General features: G+C 44.0%; 1 protein-coding gene across 3 annotated transcripts in view; it reads right to left on the reverse strand.

Moving 5' to 3' along the window:
• Window positions 1–19234, reverse strand: part of POR (cytochrome p450 oxidoreductase) — a 58032-nt gene extending 38798 nt beyond the window's left edge. The window contains exon 1 of one of the 3 annotated variants that reach the window (XM_060756729.2): window positions 19108–19234. The gene's annotated coding sequence lies outside the window, so the exon portion shown is untranslated. Of the gene's footprint in view, window positions 1–332; window positions 458–16217; window positions 16333–19107 lie in introns of those variants that run through there. The other 2 variants (XM_060756730.2, XM_067472171.1) reach the window with 2 other exon arrangements.
• Between the last annotated feature and the right edge of the window lie 328 nt (window positions 19235–19562).

Genomic DNA, 19562 nt, shown 5'->3' on the forward strand with positions numbered 1-19562 from the left:
TGAATTGGTTGAGACTCAACGGGAGATTCCGACTCCCAAAACTTCCGTTTTCGTGGCTGCCACAAGCTAAGTTGAATTCGTTGAGGTTCAGTAAGAGATTCATTGAAAAACGAGAGCAAAATGTGCAGGAACAGAACGAATTCCTTGTCCATTTTGGTTACATAAAGATAATTGGGGGGCATCTGGATTGCATTGTCCTCGATCGGATCCTCTTTCCGAAAACGGAGCCAGCTTGTACGAGTCACACTGGGAGAACAGAGACTCCTTTATTTGTGTTTGAAGAGGTTTCTGAATGTTTCCGAGGCAGAGAGAGCATCTCGAAATCGAATTACCTGAGCTTGCCGCGACACCTCTCCCCATTAAAGCCAAGGACCGTGGATGGGGAATCGTGCCAAGTGACACATCGAGTGGACCACTCTCTGGACCGGTTGCTTTGCGCTCTCTCGTCCGCCGGCTGCTCTTCCAAGAGAGGAAAAGAGGACAACTTGTCCGTTCCCTTTTGTCTCCCCCACTTCGAGTCCCCTTAAGCGACCTTCACTCCTATCTCCATGCCTTGCTTGTTATTATCTTCTCTTTCCACAAGAGTTGAAGAGTCCAACTCTTACGTAAAGCTCTCTCCGAGTTTCGCAATCACTGACGAAGAATACAGTTCCAAGAGGTTGGATTTTTGGACGTGGAGCGGAGCTTCTGCTCTCAGAGGCAGTCTACCTCTCCTCCTCTTCTCCTTCCTAACTTCTCAAGCATTTTCCTCTTTTGTCTCTTCTTGGTATGTCTCAATGGGCCTGTTGCACATGAAAGGGACCTCGGAGACTTAGTAGACTGTAAGCCATGAGCGGGTTTAACTGCTGAGCTACTGAACTTGCTGACCGAAAGGTCAGCAGTTCGAATCTGGGGAGCGGGGTGAGCTCCCACTGTTAACCCCAGCTCTCCTCCTCTTCTCCTTCCTAACTTCTCAAGCATTTTCCTCTTTTGTCTCCTCCTGATATGTCTCAATGGGTCCGTTGCACATGAAAGGGACCTCGGAGACTTAGTAGACTGTAAGCCATGAGCAAGTTTAACTGCTGAGCTACTGAACTTGCTCACCGAAAGGTCAGCAGTTCGAATCTGGGGAGCAGGGTGAGCTCCTGCTGTTAACCCCAGCTCCTGCCAACGTAGCAGTTCAAAAACATACAAATGTGAGAAGGTAATGGTTACCTATCCGAACGCATCTCCGCCTATGAACCCACCAGGACTTTAAGATCTTCTGGGGAGGCCCTGCTCTCGATCCCGCCTGCATCACAAGCACGTTTGGTGGGGACGAGGGACAGGGCCTTCTCAGTGGTGGCCCCTCGGCTGTGGAACGCCCTTCCCATGGACATTAGATCGGCCCCCTCATTAATGGTATTTCGAAGAAAACTGAAAACCTGGCTATTTGAACAGGCGTTTGGATAGGCAGTGCAATGAATATAGGAAAACGGAATTACGGATGACGAGTTGGATCATGATTCTAGTTACGAGGTGCTAATGAGTTGCTTATTGATGTGTAATTACTTAGTATATTATGGTGTTCATTGTTTTAAATAGTTTGTATGTTGTTAGCATTGAATTTTTGCTCCTGTTGTTAACCGCGTTGAGTCGCCTACGGGCTGAGAAACTGCGGTATACAAATAAAGTAAATAAATAAATAACGTTGCCCCAATGCAGTCATGCTGGCCACATGACCTCGGAGGTGTCTACGGACAATGGCGGCTCTTCGGCTTAGAAATGGAGATGAGCATCACCCTCCAATTGGACACGACTAGACTTAATGTCAAGGGGAAATCTTTATCTTTAAGCCAAGAGTGTGACGCAGCAGCGAAAAAGGCCAATGCGATGTGAAGCTGCGTCAATAAGAAACGTATTGAGAAGCTAGAACTCTATTAGGATCTTCTTTATATATATCTAAAAGTCAAAACAGGTAGATAGGTAGGGAAGAAAGACAAGGAAAAGGAGGAAGAATCTGGACGAAGCTAGTCAACTGCTCAAATCACAACACTATGCTTGCTCCAAACAGCATTATTATTACTATGATTATTGTTCTCTCTCTCTCTCTCTCTCTCTATATATATATATATATATATTTGTTTGCCTGTTTGTTTGTATATAAAGGTCATTGTTGAGTGAAGGATTGGCTGTTGCCAGGTGAAGTGGCCCTGTTACATCACTGGGAAAGAAAGGTGGCTTGTGTATGAGGCAGAGGAAGTGAGGACGGGAAGGGAAGGAAGGGAAAAGAAGGGAAGGGAAAGAAAGGAAAAGGAGAGAAGGAAGAAAAATGAAAGAGGAAAAAATATGAGGGAAGGGGAGAAAGAGAAAAGGAAGGAAACAAAGAAGGGATGATGGGAAGGAGGAAAGAGAGAAAAGGGATGAGAAAGGAAAGAAGGGAAAAGAAAAATAGGAGGAAAGGTATATAAGGGGAAGAGAGGAAGGAAGGAGGAAGAGGTTTGAGGGGAGGAAAGGAAGGAAGGAAGGAAGGAAAGAGAAGTAGAGGAAGAAAGAAGGGATGAAGAAAGGGAAGGAAGAGAAAAAAAGAGGACAAGATGGGAAGGGAAACAGGAGGTAAGTTATATGAGGGAAAGGCAGGAAGGAAGGAGGAAGAGGTTTGAGGGAAGGGGAGGGAGGGAGGGAGGAAAGGAGGGAAGGAAGGAAGGAAGGAAGGAAGGAAGGAAGGAAGGAAGGAGGAAAAGGTTTGAGGGGAGGGAAAGAAAGGAAGGAAGGAAGGAAGGAGGAAAAGGTTTGAGGGGAGGGAAAGAAAGGAAGGAAGGAAGGAAGGAAGGAAGGAAGGAAGGAACAGAAAGTAGGGGGAGAAAGAAGGGACGAAGAAAGGGAAGGAAGAGAGAAAAAGGAGGACAAGATGAGAAGGAAGGGAAACGAAAAACAGGACGAAAGGTATAAGAGGGAAAGGAAGGAAGGAAGCAAGGAAGGAAGGAAGGAAAAGGCATATGAGGGAAAGGGAGGGGAAGGGGAAGAAAGGAAAAGGAGGGAAGGGAGAAAGAGAAGGGAAAGAGGAAAAGGTTGGAGAGAAAGAAAAGAAAGGAATAACAAGAGGAAGGAAGGAAGAAGAAAAATAAAAGGAGGGGGAAGGAAGGAAAAGGAAAAACAGGAGGAAAGATATAGGGGAGGGAAGGAGGAAAGGGAAAAGAAGGGAAGGGGGAAAAGATAAAGGAGGGAGAAAGGAAAGTTCGAAAGGAGGAAAGAAAGAGAAAGGAAGAGATGAAGGGAGGGGGAAGAGAGTAAAAAAGGAATGTGAAAGGAAGGAAAGAAAAGGAGATAATGTAAATGTGGGGAAGGGAGGAAGGAAGGGAAGAAGGAATAAAGGAAAAGGAGAGGAAGAAGAGAGGAAAAGGGGGAAAGGTACGCTAAGAAAGAGAGTAAAAAACCCCTACCCACTTTCAGTCAGCAAAATATGACTTGCTCGTGAATTAAAACCTGTGCAAGTTGCAAAAGCAAACCTTTCAAAAGTCAGACCAGATTGATTGAAAACTGGTTCGATTTGTTGTATTCCTTTTCTAAAGTTTTTTTTCTCCCCTCTGGCCATTTTCCGCCCCGAAGAAGAACAAACGGGCCAAACCGGCTCGGAGGGATGGATCCCTTGCTGGGAGACAATCCCCGTGAAACTCGAAAAGGGTCACCGCAAGTTGACAGAGACAGGCAAAGGCATGCACAACAACCCACCCTTGTGCTCCCTTTCCGTGCAATATTCGGCGCATGAAAACAAACATTTGGTGCATAAATCGTCTCAGCGGCCCATGTGGACGACTTTTAATTCTGGATTTCGAAATGACGGATACGTGTAATAATAATCCCATTTTGGAGCATTTCGGGAGGATGGATAAGGGATGCTCAGTCTGGATCAAGACCCACGTCTTTCACTAAAGCCAAGCCTGTTGTCTCAGCCTCGTTCTTAACTTTGGAAGATGAATGTTTGTAACTCGGGGACAGCCTATATAAACCAAGTGGCTTGCTTTCGGAGAGGCAAACGGCGCCTTTCTCTGAACTTTACCACTCCTTGTCCGCATGCTCCTAATTCCAGGGAAAAGTTCAGCACATTCCAGAAGTCAAGCCAAGTTCAGCGGCCAGAGAGAGAGAGAGAGAAGGTACAATGCTGAAAAGTCACGGCCAAGAGATAGCACCAGATTGGCCAAAACCTGGCTAGGGTTGCGGGGAAAGTGGCTCGTCGAATGCGAACACCCGTGGCAAGGAAGCCCACCCCAAATCGGTGCGTTTCCTACGCTACTTCCAACCTAACGCTGTGCCAAGGGGAAAAACAAAACACTCCAGGCTCCAAGGGGAATTATATAACAAGGACGGAGCTGCCAAACAACGGGGAGGCAAAGGAATCCAGTTCTGCGTAGGACTGCCAATGAGAGGCCCAGGAACAAACGCGGGCTTGCCAAGCCAAGAGTGCGTCTACGCTGGAGAGAATTAATGCCACTTGATACCACTTTAGCTGCCCCTGGCACACTGCTGTGCAAAGCTGGGAGTTGCAGTTTGGTGGGAACTGGAAAAAGAGTCTTTTTCTTTTTGGAACTTAGGTCTGAAAGTGCTTCTTTAGTTTGTTGTTATTAATATGACTCCTTTTCCTCCCTTAACAAGAGGAATTCGTGCGCCTTTAGTTAACAGCTTCCTGTTCCCCAGCTGGTGTACAACTGCTTTAAAGTTTTGGGTTGCTTTTAGGGTCTTATTTTTCTTTCTGGAACTCTAGTTTGAAAGTGCTCTTTAGGGACATGTTATTTATATGACTCCTTTTCCTCTCTTCACAAGTGGAACTCGTGTGCCTTTAGTTAATAGCTTCCTGTTCTCCACCTGGTGTACAACTGCTTTTGAGCTTTGAATTACTTTCAGAGCCTTATTTTTCTTTCTGGAAGAAAGAAAGTACTTCTTTAGGGACATGTTGGTTGTTATTTATATGACTCCCTTTCCTCTCTTAACAAGAGGAACTTGTGCGCCTTTAGTTAACAGCTTCCTGTTCCCCAACTGGTGTACAACTGCTTTAAAGTTTTGGGTTGCTTTCATAGCTTTATTTTTCTTTCTGCAACTCTAGTTTGAAAGTGCTCTTTAGGGACATGTTTGTTGTTATTTATATGACTCCTTTTCCTCTCTTCACAAGACGAACTTGCGCGCCTTTAGTTAACAGCTTCCTGTTCTCCAGCTGGTGTACAACTGCTTTAAAGTTTTGGGTTGCTTTCAGAGCCTTATTTTTCTTTCTGGAACTCTAGTTTGAAAGTGCTCTTTAGGGACATGTTGTTATTTATATGACTCCTTTTCCTCTCTTCACAAGACGAACTTGTGTGTCTTTAGTTAACAGCTTCCTGTCCCCCAAGTGATGTAGAAGTGTCTTGTAAGTTTTCAGTAGCTTCCAGAGTCTTATTTTTCTTTCTGGAACTCTAGTCTGAAAGTGCTCTTTAGGGACATGTTGTTGATATTAATATGACTCCTTTTCCTCTCTTAACAAGAGGAACTCGGGCGCCTTTAGTTAACAGCTTCCTGTTCCCCAGCTGGTGTACAACTGCTTTTAAGCTTTGTGTTGCTTTCGGAGCCTTATTTTTCTTACTGGAACTCTAGTTTGAAAGTGTTCTTCAGGGACATGTTATTTATATGACTCCTCTTCCTCTCTTAACAAGAGGAACTTGTGTGCCTTAAGTTAACAGCTTCCTGTTCCCCAACTGGTGTACAACTGCTTTTAAATTTTGGGTTGCTTTTAGGGTCTTATTTTTCTTTCTGGAACTCTAGTCTGAAAGTGCTCTTTAGGGACATGTTGTTGTTATTTATATGACTCCTTTTCCTCTCTTAACAAGAGGAACTTGTGTGCCTTTAGTTAACAGCTTCCTGTCCCCCAAGTGATGTAGAAGTGTCTTGTAAGTTTTCAGTAGCTTCCAGAGTCTTATTTTTCTTTCTGGAACTCTAGTCTGAAAGTGCTCTTTAGGGACATGTTGTTGATATTAATATGACTCCTTTTCCTCTCTTAACAAGAGGAACTCGGGCGCCTTTAGTTAACAGCTTCCTGTTCCCCAGCTGGTGTACAACTGCTTTTAAGCTTTGTGTTGCTTTCAGAGCCTTATTTTTCTTACTGGAACTCTAGTTTGAAAGTGTTCTTCAGGGACATGTTATTTATATGACTCCTCTTCCTCTCTTAACAAGAGGAACTTGTGTGCCTTAAGTTAACAGCTTCCTGTTCCCCAACTGGTGTACAACTGCTTTTAAATTTTGGGTTGCTTTTAGGGTCTTATTTTTCTTTCTGGAACTCTAGTCTGAAAGTGCTCTTTAGGGACATGTTGTTGTTATTTATATGACTCCTTTTCCTCTCTTAACAAGAGGAACTTGTGTGCCTTTAGTTAACAGCTTCCTGTCCCCCAAGTGATGTACAAGTGTCTTTTAAGTTTTCAGTAGCTTCCAGAGTCTTATTTTTCTTTCTGGAACTCTAGTCTGAAACTGCTCTTTAGGGACATATTATTATAATTTACACTATTATTTACAATAGTTCAGCTTCCCCCAGACAGCTGTGGGATAGACTACAACTCCCACTTCATAAGCTTCAGTGAGATGATGAGAACTGTAGACCAACTTCACTTTCCAGGGCACCGAGTTATCAAAGGCTGACACAATTTCCTTTTTTTTAGTGGGGCAGAAGAGCCTTCAATTAACTTTACGAACTGATTTGCAAAAGGAAAGAGATTGAGTCACTCAAAGAGCGGAAACCGTGTTGTCGCCAAAGTGATTTTTCATGAGTTATTTCAACAGCTTATGAAATCCTCGCTCCGGGGAAGTTAACAAGTGTCTAATGTTCAATGCTCACTAGGCTAAGGGGCTCAGACTCCTTTAGTGAAGAGCTTCCTGTGCCATAGCAACAACATTAAAAATTGTATTGTCGAAGGTTTTCATGGCGGAATCACTGGTTTGTTGTAGGTTTCTTCGGGCTATATGGCCATGCTCTAGAGGCATTCTCTCCTGACGTTTCGCCTGCATCTATGACAAGCATCCTCAGAGGTAGTGAAAAAAAATCTGGAGAAAGTTACAAAACCGTAGTTATTCCTACTTCACGCGAAGCACGACTCTTCTTCAGAAAGAGCCTCAATTACACAACCTGATCCACCCAAGCAAGACTCCCAAGATAACTTCAATGTCCCAATTACGCATCTCCGCCTATTTATCTAAATTCACAATCTCTCTACGTGGCTGAGATTACCTCCAATTGGAGAGCAAGCTTTTGTGTCCTGAATTCTTACTCCCACAAGAAGATGACTAGTCCGGCACAAGGCCTACTACTCCTATAATCCTATAATCCTCCGCCACACATAATGGCACCTGGGAGCCGCAATTCTCCAGAAGTAACTTCTCCAAGCTCTGCCGACAGCTACTGCAGTCCCTCTTTGAACAAACTATGGCGAAGAACAGAAGATTTCATGAAACAGATTGAGAACCCATGCCGTGTTAGTTAAAAGCTTCCTGTTTGTCGTAATGATTTATTTATTTTTCGTGTCAGGGCAACCACTCAATTGTATGACATTTCTAACAGAACAAAACAAACAGACAGACAAAACATAAAATTTGCAAGTTTGGTAGTGGATTAGATGTCCTTTGACCAGTATCTGACCCCTTGGAGTGCCTCTGGTGTTGCCGCAAGACGGTCCTCCATTGTGCATGTGGCAGGGCTCAGCGTGCATTGCAGGAGGTGGTCAGTGGTTTGCTCTTCTCCACACTCGCATGTCGTGGACTCCACTTTGTGGCCCCATTTCTGGAGGTTGGCTCTGAATCTCGTGGTGCCAGAGCGCAGTCTGTTCAGCGCCTTCCAAGTCGCCCCGTTTTCTGTGTGCCCAGGGGAGAGTCTCTCATTTGGTATCAGTTCTGGGTTTGAGCCTGCCACTTTTGGACTCTTGCTCGCTGAGGTGTTCCAGCGACTGTCTCTGTAGATCTAAGAAAACTATTTCTTGATTTAAGTTGTTGACGTGCTGGCTGATACCCAAACAAGGGATGAGCTGGAGACGTCTCTGCCTTGGTCCTTTCACTATTGGCTGCCACTTCCTGGCGGATGTCAGGTGGTGCGATACCGGCTAAGTAGTGTAATTTCTCCAGTGGTGTAGGGCGCAGACACCCTGTGATAATGCGGCATGTCTCATTAAGAGCCACAACCACTGTTTTAGTGTGGTGAGATGTGTTCCACACTGGGCATGCATACTCAGCAGTAGAGTAGCATAGCGCAAGGGCAGATGTCTTCACTGTGTCTGGTTGTGATCCCCAGGTTATGCCAGTCAGCTTTCGCATGATATTGTTTCTAGCATCCACCTTTTGCTTGATGTTCAGGCAGCGCTTCTTGTAGGTCAGAGCACAGTCCAGAGTGACTCCCAAGTATTTGGGTGTGCTGCAATGCTCCAGTGGGATTCATTCCCAGGTGATCCTCAGGGCTCAGGATGCTTGTCTGTTCTTGAGATGAAAAGCACATGTCTGTGTTTTAAATGGGTTAGGGATCAGCTGGTTTCCCCTGTAATAGGCAGTAAGGGCACCTAGAGCTTCGGAGAGCTTCTGTTCAACCATCTCAAAGCTCCCTGCTTGAGCGGTGATGGCACGATCATCAGCGTAGATCAAGCTCTCTGTCCCTTCTGGCAGTGGCTGGTCATTTGTGTAGATGTTGAACATGGATGGAGCAAGCACGCTCCCCTGAGGCAGGCCGTTCTTCTGTTTCCGCCATCTGCTTCTCTGGCCCTGGAACTCAACAAAGAAGCTCCTGTTTTGTAGCAGGTTTCCTATGAGGCAGGTGAGGTGGTCGTCCTTTGTGATATTATACATTTTTCTCAGGAGGAGGCAGCGGTGGTTCACAGTATCATAGGCTGCTGACAGGTCTATGAAGACAGCTCCTGTGATCTGCTGCATTTCAAAGCCATTTTCCATGTTCACTTGTTCAGCACTTGCGATGAGCAGCTTTTGATAATGTCAATTGGAATGAACAGCAGAATCCCAACAGTCATTGAGAAAATGAAGGATATTTTTGAAAGGCAGTGACTAGCACTCTTCCTAGACACCCCCATCCCAAAAGAAAATCAGTAATAACACTAATAATAATAATAATAATAATAATAATAATAACTTTATTTATACCCCGCCACCATCTCCCCAAGTCTCAACTCTTTCAACCAAGTTTGTAGCAGCCAAAAAAGCAAAGTTTCTGGAGTAGAACTACTTCTTCCCAAAGTAAGGATTGCACAATGAAACAGGAAATAACACTTTCAAACCAGGAACAGAAAATGTTTCAAATTTTGTTATGTAGTGTAATCAAGATGCTTCAATAGTTTATGAAATCTCTGCTCCAGAAAACTAACGCACAATGTTCGCCAAGCAAAGGGGCTCAGACACCTTTACTTAAAAACTTCCTGTGCCAAAGTGGAAATACTAAAGAATCTGGTATTTCTTGATCGAACCGCCTGCATTTTCTTATAGGTGTCTTAAAATACCTCCCCGCTTTAAGCAGTAACTATTTATCTACTCACATTTGCTTTCAAACTGCTAGGTAGGCAGAAGCTGGGTGAAAGATCAGGAGCTCACCCCGACCTGAGCTTCAAATTGCCAACCTTTCAATTGGCACAATTTACAGCAACTGGAGGTTAACCTGCTGTGCTAAAGCCCGGCCCTGGGACACATTCATCTGTCTAACCATCCTCCGTATCCACAAAACCCTCCTCCAGGAAGAACTGACTTTGCTCTTCATCGTTTTCTTGACTTTCACATCCGTAAAAACCGAAAATACAAGTTTTTACGGACTAGACTTCGGACTGTCAACCTTTCAATTGGCAAGATTTACTGCAGATGGAGATTAACCTGCTGTGTGAAAGCCCGGCTCTGGGACACATCCATCTAACCATCCTCCGTATCCACAAAACTCTCCTCCAGGAAGAACCGACTTTCCTCTTCATCATTTTCTTGACTTTCACATCCGTAAAAACTGAAAATACAACAGCATAGACCAAGAGCTCACCCTGACCCAGGCTTCGAACTGTCAACCTTTCAATTGGCAAGATTTACTGCAACTGGAGGTTAACCTGCTGTGCTAAAGCCCGGCCCTGAGACACATCCATTTCTCTTTCTAACCATCCTCCGTATCCACAAAACTCTCCTCCAGGAAGAACTGACTTTGCTCTTCATAGTTTTCTTGACTTTCACGTCCATAAAAACTGAAAATACAACAGCATGGACCAGGAGCTCACCCTGACACAGGCTTCGAACTGTCAACCTTTCAATTGGCAAGATTTACAGCAGCTGGCGGTTAACCTGCTGTGCAAAAGCCCGGCCCTGGGACACATCCATTTGTCTAACCTTCCTCCATATCCACAAAATTCTCCTCCAGGAAGAACCGACTTTCCTCTTCATTGTATTGTCGAAGGCTTTCATGGCTGGAATCACTAGGTTGCTGTAAGTTTTTTCGGCCTATATGGCCATGTTCTAGAGGCATTCTCTCCTGACGTTTTGCCTGCATCTATGGCAAGCATCCTCAGAGGAAGTGAGATCTGTTGGAACTAGGAAAATGGGTTTATAGATCTGTGGAATGACCAGGGTGGGACAAAGGACTCTTGTCTGTTGGAGCTAGGTGTGAATGTTTCAACTGACCACCTTGATATAATGGCCTGACAGTGCCTGGGGGGATCTTTTGTTGAGATGTGATTAGATTTGCCTGATTGTTTCCTCTCTGTTGTTGTGCTGTTGTAATTTTAGAGTTTTTTTAAATACTGGTAGCCAGACTTTGTTCATTTTCATGGTTTCCTCCTTTCTGTTGAAATTGTCCACATGCTTCTTGTGGATTTCAATGGCTTCTCTGTGTAGTCTGACATGGTGGTTGTGAGAGTGGTCCAGCATTTCTGTGTTCCCAAACAATATGTTGTGTCCAGGTTGGTTCGCCAGGTGCTCTGCTATGGCTGACTTCTCTGGTTGAAGTAGTCTGCAGTGCCTTTCATGTTCCTTGATGCGTGTTTGGGCAATGCTGCGTTTGGGGGTCCCTATGTAGACTTGTCCACAGCTTCATGGTTTACAGTAGACCCCTGCAGAAGTGAGAGGTTCCCTCTTGTCCTCTTCATTGTTTCCTTGACTTTCACATCCATAAAAACTCAAAATACAACAGCATGGACCTGGAGCTCACCCCGACCTAGGCTTCAGACTGTCAACCTTTCAATTGGCAAGATTTACTGCAGCTGGAGGTTAACCTGCTGTGCTAAAGCCCGGGCTTGGGACACATCAATTTGTCTAACCATCCTCCATATCCACAAAACTCTCCTCCAGGAAAAACCAACTTTCCTCTTCATCCGTTTTCTTGACTTTCACATCCATAAAAACTGAAAATACAACAGCATGGACCATCCTGATGTTAGTCTCTGAAGATGTGAGGGACTTGCCTCGTTGCTTCCTGTCTGTCCCGTCTTCTTCTGATCTCTTGATGGCAGTTTCCCTTCTGATTCGTGACTTGAGCAAAGTTGCGGACAATCTTCAACTACAGGTCCTCAACACTTACAAACGCGGAAGCCTTCAAGCCAATCAAGAGCAGACTTTTGGATCTTCACGTTCATAATCTGACTCTTGGAGCACACACCACTTGTTCCCCTACCACATCATTGATTCCGTACGAGCGTTTGGTGTCTACAAGATGCAATGTTTTGCCATCAGCTCTTTGGGATGGGAGATATTGTTTTTGTGAGACACTCATTTTGATTCTTGAGATTAGTAACTTTTCAGTATGCTTTCCATTCTATCTGCGAATACCTCTTGTTGTATTTGCCTATGTTGTGATTTTGTTGTTGCACGCCAATAAAGGCTGTGCATGAGTAACTACAGGTCGTGGATCCCTTTATCTAAAGCGCATGGGGCCAATGCTTTCCCCGAATTTGGGAAGAGCTGTATGCCAAAACACCGCCCCTCGCCTTTCCAAACAAGAGAAGCCAGGACGGAACGCTCCAGACTATAACTCCCGGCCAAAGAGTTGCAGGCCAAAAAGAATGGCTTCTCTTTGTTCTCACCATTCAAAAGATTTCTTGGTATTGTAAGTATTTCTTCCTCCGGGCCCTTCTCATTCCTCCCGTTCCTGAAGGACCTATATAACCCCAAAGAGCACCCAGGGGCCAGTCAGAAATGTAAAGGCAATTCTATTTTAAGGTTCTTAGATTGCAGATTTGTAAACTGTAAGCTTTTTGGGTTGTTGTAGGTTTTTTTGGACTATATGGCCATGGTCTAGAGGCATTCTCTAGCCTCTGAGGAGGCTTGCCATAGATGCAGGCGAAACGTCAGGAGAGAATGCCTCTAGACCATGGCCATATAGCCCAAAAAAACATACAACAACCCAGTGATTCCAGCCATGAAAGCCTTCGGCAATACATGTAAGCCTTTTCTTTTCTTGAGAAACTGCAAGTTGCTTCTGGTGTGAGTGAATTGGCCGTCTGCAAGGACGTTGCCCAGGGGACATTGCCCGGATATTTGACCATCCTGTGGGAGGTTTCTCTCATGTCCTTGCACGAGAAGCTGGAGCTGACAGATGGGAGATCACCCCAAGCTGTATTGTTTTGAGTGCTGTAGGCCGCTTTGAGTCTGGTTTTCAAAGAGGAATGCAGGATACACAGTGTTCCCTCATTTACCGCTGGTGTTATGTTGCAGGACCACCCCGCGAAAAGTGAAAATTCACTGAGTAGGGACTATATATATATATAGTATAGTATATATTGGAAGCGATTGCAACCAGTCTCTGAGATTCTTCTTGGAATAGCAAATGGAGGAAAGCTGTTGCTAATATTATTATTACTATTATTATATTTGTCTACACTGTTCCCTCACTACTTTGCGGTTCGCTTTTCGTGGACTCGCGGTTTCGCGGGTTTTTGCATCCTGGTAACAATGGAGTGTGGAAGGGGATTTCAACCTCCCCCTCAGGTATAATCCTCTCTCTCTTTTTTAATGATTGGCTGCCTCTCTCCCAAGGTTGAAATCCCCTTCCACACTCCATTGTTACTAGGAGGCAAAAACCTGCAAAACAGCGAGTCCGCAAAAAGCGAACCGCGAAGTAGTGAGGGAACACTGTAGACAAATATAATAATAGTAATAATAATAATAGCAACAGCTTTCCTCCATTTGGTATTCCAAGAAGAGGCTCAGAGACTGGTTGCAATGCCTCCCAATAAAAGGGAAGCAGGTTCTGTGCATAATAATAATAATAATAATAATAATAATAATAATCTTTATTTATACCCTGCCACCATCTCCCCAAGGGACTTGGAGCGGCTTACATGAGGCCAAGACACCTCTCAGGCCAACGAGTGACCATCACTCATAAAAAACACTGGAAAACACAGCAAAAAAAAAACCATTACAACGCATGCGCAAAACCACATATATAGAGAAAGAGGGAGGGAAGGTTCGCCACAGCAACGCGTGGCGGGTAGAGCTAGTCACATATAAACAATAACCAATAAACAATAACACACAGGGAATTAAAAACGTATGGCCAGACAATTCCCTTTCCAATAGATAAACAGAAACTCAGGCAAAAAAAGGACAGAGGAATCCAATTCATCAATCCACCCCATCAAAAAAATAACCAAAGCAAAAGAGTATCTGAACTTTTCATTACACGGTGGCGCAATGGGTTAAACCCTTGTGTCGGCGGGACTGAAGACCAACAGGTCGGAGGTTCGAATCTGGGGAGAGTGAGGCTGAGCTCCCTCTGTCAGCTCCAGCTCCCCATGTGGGGACATGAGAGAAGCCTCACACAAGGATGGTAAAATATCAAAACATTTGGGCAACGTCCTCTGAGCAACGTCTTTGCAGATGGCCAGTTCTCTCACACCAGAAGCGACTTGCAGTTTCTCAACACAAAAAATTACACTATGGGCCCTTCCACACAGCCATATAACCAAAAATACTAAGGCAGAAAATCCCTCAATATCTGCCGGGTTATCCGAGTCCACACTGCCATCTATCCCAGTTCAAAACAGATAATGTGGGATTTTTTTTAGCTGTGTGGAAGGGGCCTACATGTCACACGGTTTTTGTTCCTGGGTTATCAATGTCATCTCCTAATTGGTGCGATCATAAAAACATGGAAAAGGTTTACTAAACTGCAAAAACGTTTTTTTGCAGGAGGGACATCCCTAGAGCAGCACATCTTGCTTTAGTTTTTCAACGACTATCTCATTGAATCTTAACCAATTGTGGCAGCCATAAACATTAAGTTTCTGGATTAGAACTACTTTCAAAATGAGGACTGAACAATGAAACAGGAAATAATACTTTCAAACCAGGAACAGAAGTGGGTTGTTGTAGGTTTTTTCGGCCTGTATGGCCAATGCCTCTAGACCATGAAAGCCTTCTACAATACAAGGAACAGAAGTGTTGTCGAGGGCTTTCATCATTGGATTGCTGTTGTGTTTTCCAGGCTGTATGGACATGTTCTAGCAGCATTCTCTCCTGATGTTTCACCCACATCTATGGCAGGTATCCCCAAAGGTTGTGAGGTCAGAGATGTGGGCGAAACCGCAGGAGACAATGCTTCTGGAACATAGCCATACAGCCCAGAAAACTGACAGCAACAGCAACCCAGGAATGGAAGTTATTTTTTTCCAAATTATGTTACATAGTGTTATTATTATCACTACCTCTGAGGATGCTTGCCATAGATGCAGGCGAAACGTCAGGAGAAATGCCTCTAGAACATGGCCCTATAGCCCGAAAAAAACCCACAAGAACCTAGTGTTATTATTGTTTACATTTCTCTTTCCTCTCTGAAAAGAGGCCCAAATCAGCTCACAACAGCAAACAAACAAACAAAACAAAAAAGACCAAAACAATACACCTTCCAATTTAAAGCCCACAATGTATAAACACATGAATAGAATTACACGCAGAACTATCAAAAACAAAGACTCCAAAGTCATGTAGAACCATGAAAAACTATTATATTGCTGAAAAAACCACACAGTACCCACATGACAACCTGTCCCTCCAGGACAAGGCTGGGAAAAGAGGGGGAAATGGGGAGAGGGACCCAAAATTGCTGGTCAATCATCACCATCAGCTGCCTCTGCTCTCGGCTTGTAAACAGAGGGATAATTAAAACACATCTATTAAAATACACACAGCGTTATTAAAAGGAACCTAGGAGGTCATCCAAAACCTAAGACCCTCCCCAATGCAAAAAGGAAGCCAGGAATAGAGCTAAGACCCTCCCTAATACAAAAAGAGAGTCAGGAAGAGAGCTAAGACCCTCCCCAATACAAAAAGAAAGACAGGAATAGAACTAAGATCCTCCCCAATACAAAAAGGAAGCCAGGAAGAGAGCTAAGACCCTCCCCAATACAAAAAGAAAGACAGGAATAGAACTAAGACCCTCCCCAATACAAAAAGGAAGCCAGGAAGAGAGCTAAGACCCTCCCCGATACAAAAAGAGAGTCAGGAAGAGAGCTAAGACCCTCCCCAATACAAAAAGAAAGACAGGAATAGAACTAAGATCCTCCCCAATACAAAAAGGAAGCTAGGAAGAGAGCAAAGACCCTCCTCAATACAGAAAGGAAGCTAGGAAGAGAGCAAAAACCCTCCCCAATAAAAAAGGAAGCCAGGAATTGAGCTAAGACCCTCCTCAATACAAAAAGGAAGCCAGAAAGAGAGCTAAGACCCTCCTCAATACAAAAAGGAAGCTAGGAATAGAGCTAAGACCCTCCTCAATACAAAAAGGAAGCCAGGATTTGAGCTAAGACCCTCCCCAATACAAAAAGGATGCCAGGAATTGAGCTAAGACCCTCCCCAATACAAAAAGGGAGTCAGGAATACAACTAAGACCCTCCCCAATACAAAAATGGAGTCAGGAATGGAGCAAAGACCCTCCCCAATACAAAAAGAAAGAGAGCTAAGACCCTCCCCAATACAAAAAGGAAGGAATAGAGTTGACCCCCTCCCCAAAATACAAAAAGGAAGCCAGGAATATAACTAAGGCCTCTCAAAACCAAAAGGAAGGAAGGAATAGAGATAACACACTCCCCAATACAAAAATATAGCTAAGACAACCCTCAAAATATATAAATGGCACCCCCCACACACCTCAATGAACCTCCCCTCTCTCAATGTCCATCCCTTTAGGTCCAAAGTCCGGCCCTTGAGTCACTTTTTCCCCCCAAAGCAGAACCCCGGAACCAAAGACCCCCGGAACCCCCAAACGGGGCTCGTGTCCCCCTTCGGGCCCTCACCGGGAGACGCTCCACTGAGCCAAAGCGGACGACCGTCGAGTGGCGAGAGAAACAGCCGACTCTCAGCCAGGCCAAGACTCCCCAGGGGGCGGGGCTACAGCTCTGGATCGTACCACTGCTCCGAGAGGGGGGAAGCAAGGAATCAAAAAAGCCACACTCCCAACTCCATTTCCCAACCTCCCATTTTGCACCCCTCTCCGTCTTTACTTTTCTTCCCCCCCCCCCCCACACACGAAGGGTTGCCAGGGGAAACCATTCCCCTCCAAGGGAAGTCTAAACTCACCGCTGAACACCCCCCCCTTCTCCCGCAGTGGTACGTCCCACACAGTCCTCAGCTGACAGGAGAGAAAAGAGGCTGTGGTTTTACGCATGCGTACTAGCGAGGTTTTTTTGCGCACGCGTACTAATGAAGGAGGAGGGAGGATTCGAGAGCTTGCCCTTTCAGTGGGGTTTCTGGCAGAACTGGGCACAGCTTGGAAAAGTTACTTTTCCTGATGACAACTCTGTGTGTATGTGTATGTATATATATATATATACATACATACAGTATAAGTGTATATATTATATATTGTGCGTATATATGTATATGTATATATGTGTGTGGATATGTGTATATATACATACAAACATATGTATATATACACATATCCACACACACACACACTTATTTGTATATACTTATGTGTGTATACAAATGTAGGAATATATGTATATAGGTGTGTATGTATGTATGTGTATATATGTGTGTGTGTGGATATGTGTATATATACATACAAACATGTATATATACACATATCCACACACACATATATACATACACATATGTGTATATATATACATACAAACATGTATATATACACATATCCACACACACACACATACTTATTTTTATATATTTATGTGTGTATACAAATGTAGGAATATATGTATATAGGTGTGTATGTATGTATGTATGTATGTGTGTATATATATACACATAAGGTATATGTGTATATATATTGTGTGTGTATATATGTATATATGTGTGTGTGGATATGTGTATATATACATACAAACATGTATATATACACATATCCACACACACATATATACATACACATATGTGTATATATATACATACAAACATGTATATATACACATATCCACACACACACACATACTTATTTTTATATATTTATGTGTGTATACAAATGTAGGAATATATGTATATAGGTGTGTATGTATGTATGTATGTATGTGTGTATATATATACACATAAGGTATATGTGTATATATATTGTGTGTGTATATATGTATATATGTGTGTGTGGATATGTGGATATATACATACAAACATGTATATATACACATATCCACACACACATATATACATACACATATGTGTATATATATACATACAAACATGTATATATACACATATCCACACACACACACATACTTATTTTTATATATTTATGTGTGTATACAAATGTAGGAATATATGTATATAGGTGTGTATGTATGTATGTATGTATGTGTGTATATATATACACATAAGGTATATGTGTATATATATTGTGTGTGTATATATGTATATTTGTGTGTGGATATGTGTATATATACATACAAACATGTATATATACACATATCCACACACACACACATCCAGTTCAACCCCCTTCTGCCATAAAGGAAGACACCATCCGATCCCTCCCAACAGATGGCCACTCAGCCTCTGTTAATTAATCTATATTAGTATCTTTAGTTGGAAAGGACCCCAAGGACCATCCAGTTCAAAACTCTTCTGCCATAAAGGAAGACACCATCCGATCCCTCCCGACAGATGGCCATCCAGCCTCTGTTAGTTAATCTATATCAGTATCCTTAGTTGGAAAGGATCCCAAGGGTCATCCAGTTTAACCCCTTCTGCCATAAAGGAAGACACCATCCGATCCCTCCCGACAGATGGCCATCCAGCCTCTGTTAATTAATCTATATTAGTATCTTTAGTTGGAAAGGACCCCAAGGACCATCCAGTTCAACCCCCTTCTGCCATAAAGGAAGACACCATCCGATCCCTCCCGACAGATGGCCATCCAGCCTCTGTTAGTTAATCTATATCAGTATCCTTAGTTGGAAAGGATCCCAAGGGCCATCCAGTTCAACCCCCTTCTGCCATACAGGAAGACACCATCCGATCCCTCCCGACAGATGGCCATCCAGCCTCTGTTAGTTAATCTATATCAGTATCCTTAGTTGGAAAGGATCCCAAGGGCCATCCAGTTCAACCCCCTTCTGCCATACAGGAAGACACCATCCGATCCCTCCCGACAGATGGCCATCCAGCCTCTGTTAGTTAATCTATATCAGTATCCTTAGTTGGAAAGGACCCCAAGGACCATCCAGTTCAACCCCCTTCTGCCATAAAGGAAGACACCATCCGATCCCTCCCGACAGATGGCCATCCAGCCTCTGTTAGTTAATCTATATCAGTATCCTTAGTTGGAAAGGATCCCAAGGGCCATCCAGTTCAACCCCCTTCTGCCATACAGGAAGACACCATCCGATCCCTCCCGACAGATGGCCATCCAGCCTCTGTTAATTAATCTATATTAGTATCTTTAGTTGGAAAGGACCCCAAGGACCATCCAGTTCGAAACTCTTCTGCCATAAAGGTAGACACCATCCGATCCCTCCTGAAAGATGGCCATCCAGCCTCTGTTAATCTATATTCATATCTTTAGTTGGAAAGGACCCCCAAGGCCATCCAGTTCAACCCCCTTCTGCCATACAGGAAGACACCATCCGATCCCTCCCGACAGATGGCCATCCAGACCCCCTTAAATCATCCTATCCCACTGTTGGACAGCTCAGGCTGCCTATGGTCGAGCTCTATGGGATTGAAACTCACCGTATCGGAGACTGTTCTGTTCCTACGAGGCGTTCTTTTGCCGGCTCTTTGTGCTGATCCAAGATAGTCAAGGCCCGCAGCTTTGTCCTTTGCCACCGGCTGGCTGATGATCCCACAATCACAAGACCTTTGCCCTGGAGCCTCCCTTATTTAACTGCGGAGCTGAGTTAAATAACTTGCCAGGTGCCAAGAAAGAACAAGCAGAAAATTATAAAGTGGGTGGAGAAAGAAGAGAGCCATTGGGATCGTCATTGCGGGCCGGAAATGGAAAGGATGTCCTCCTGGGCTCATCTGGTTTCCTCCACCTCCATTTCCCTCTCCTCGTATGCATCTACACTGTGAGATTAATTCACTTTAAGCACCACTCTACTGATTTATAACTTTACTTACTCACTTTGTTTACATCCTGTTTTTGTTCCAAAACAGGGACTCAAGGCATGATTATCCCCAAGGGT

This window comes from Anolis sagrei, chromosome 11 (genome assembly GCF_037176765.1).
Source record: "Anolis sagrei isolate rAnoSag1 chromosome 11, rAnoSag1.mat, whole genome shotgun sequence".
In the NCBI taxonomy this organism is placed as follows: Eukaryota; Metazoa; Chordata; class Lepidosauria; order Squamata; family Dactyloidae; genus Anolis; species Anolis sagrei.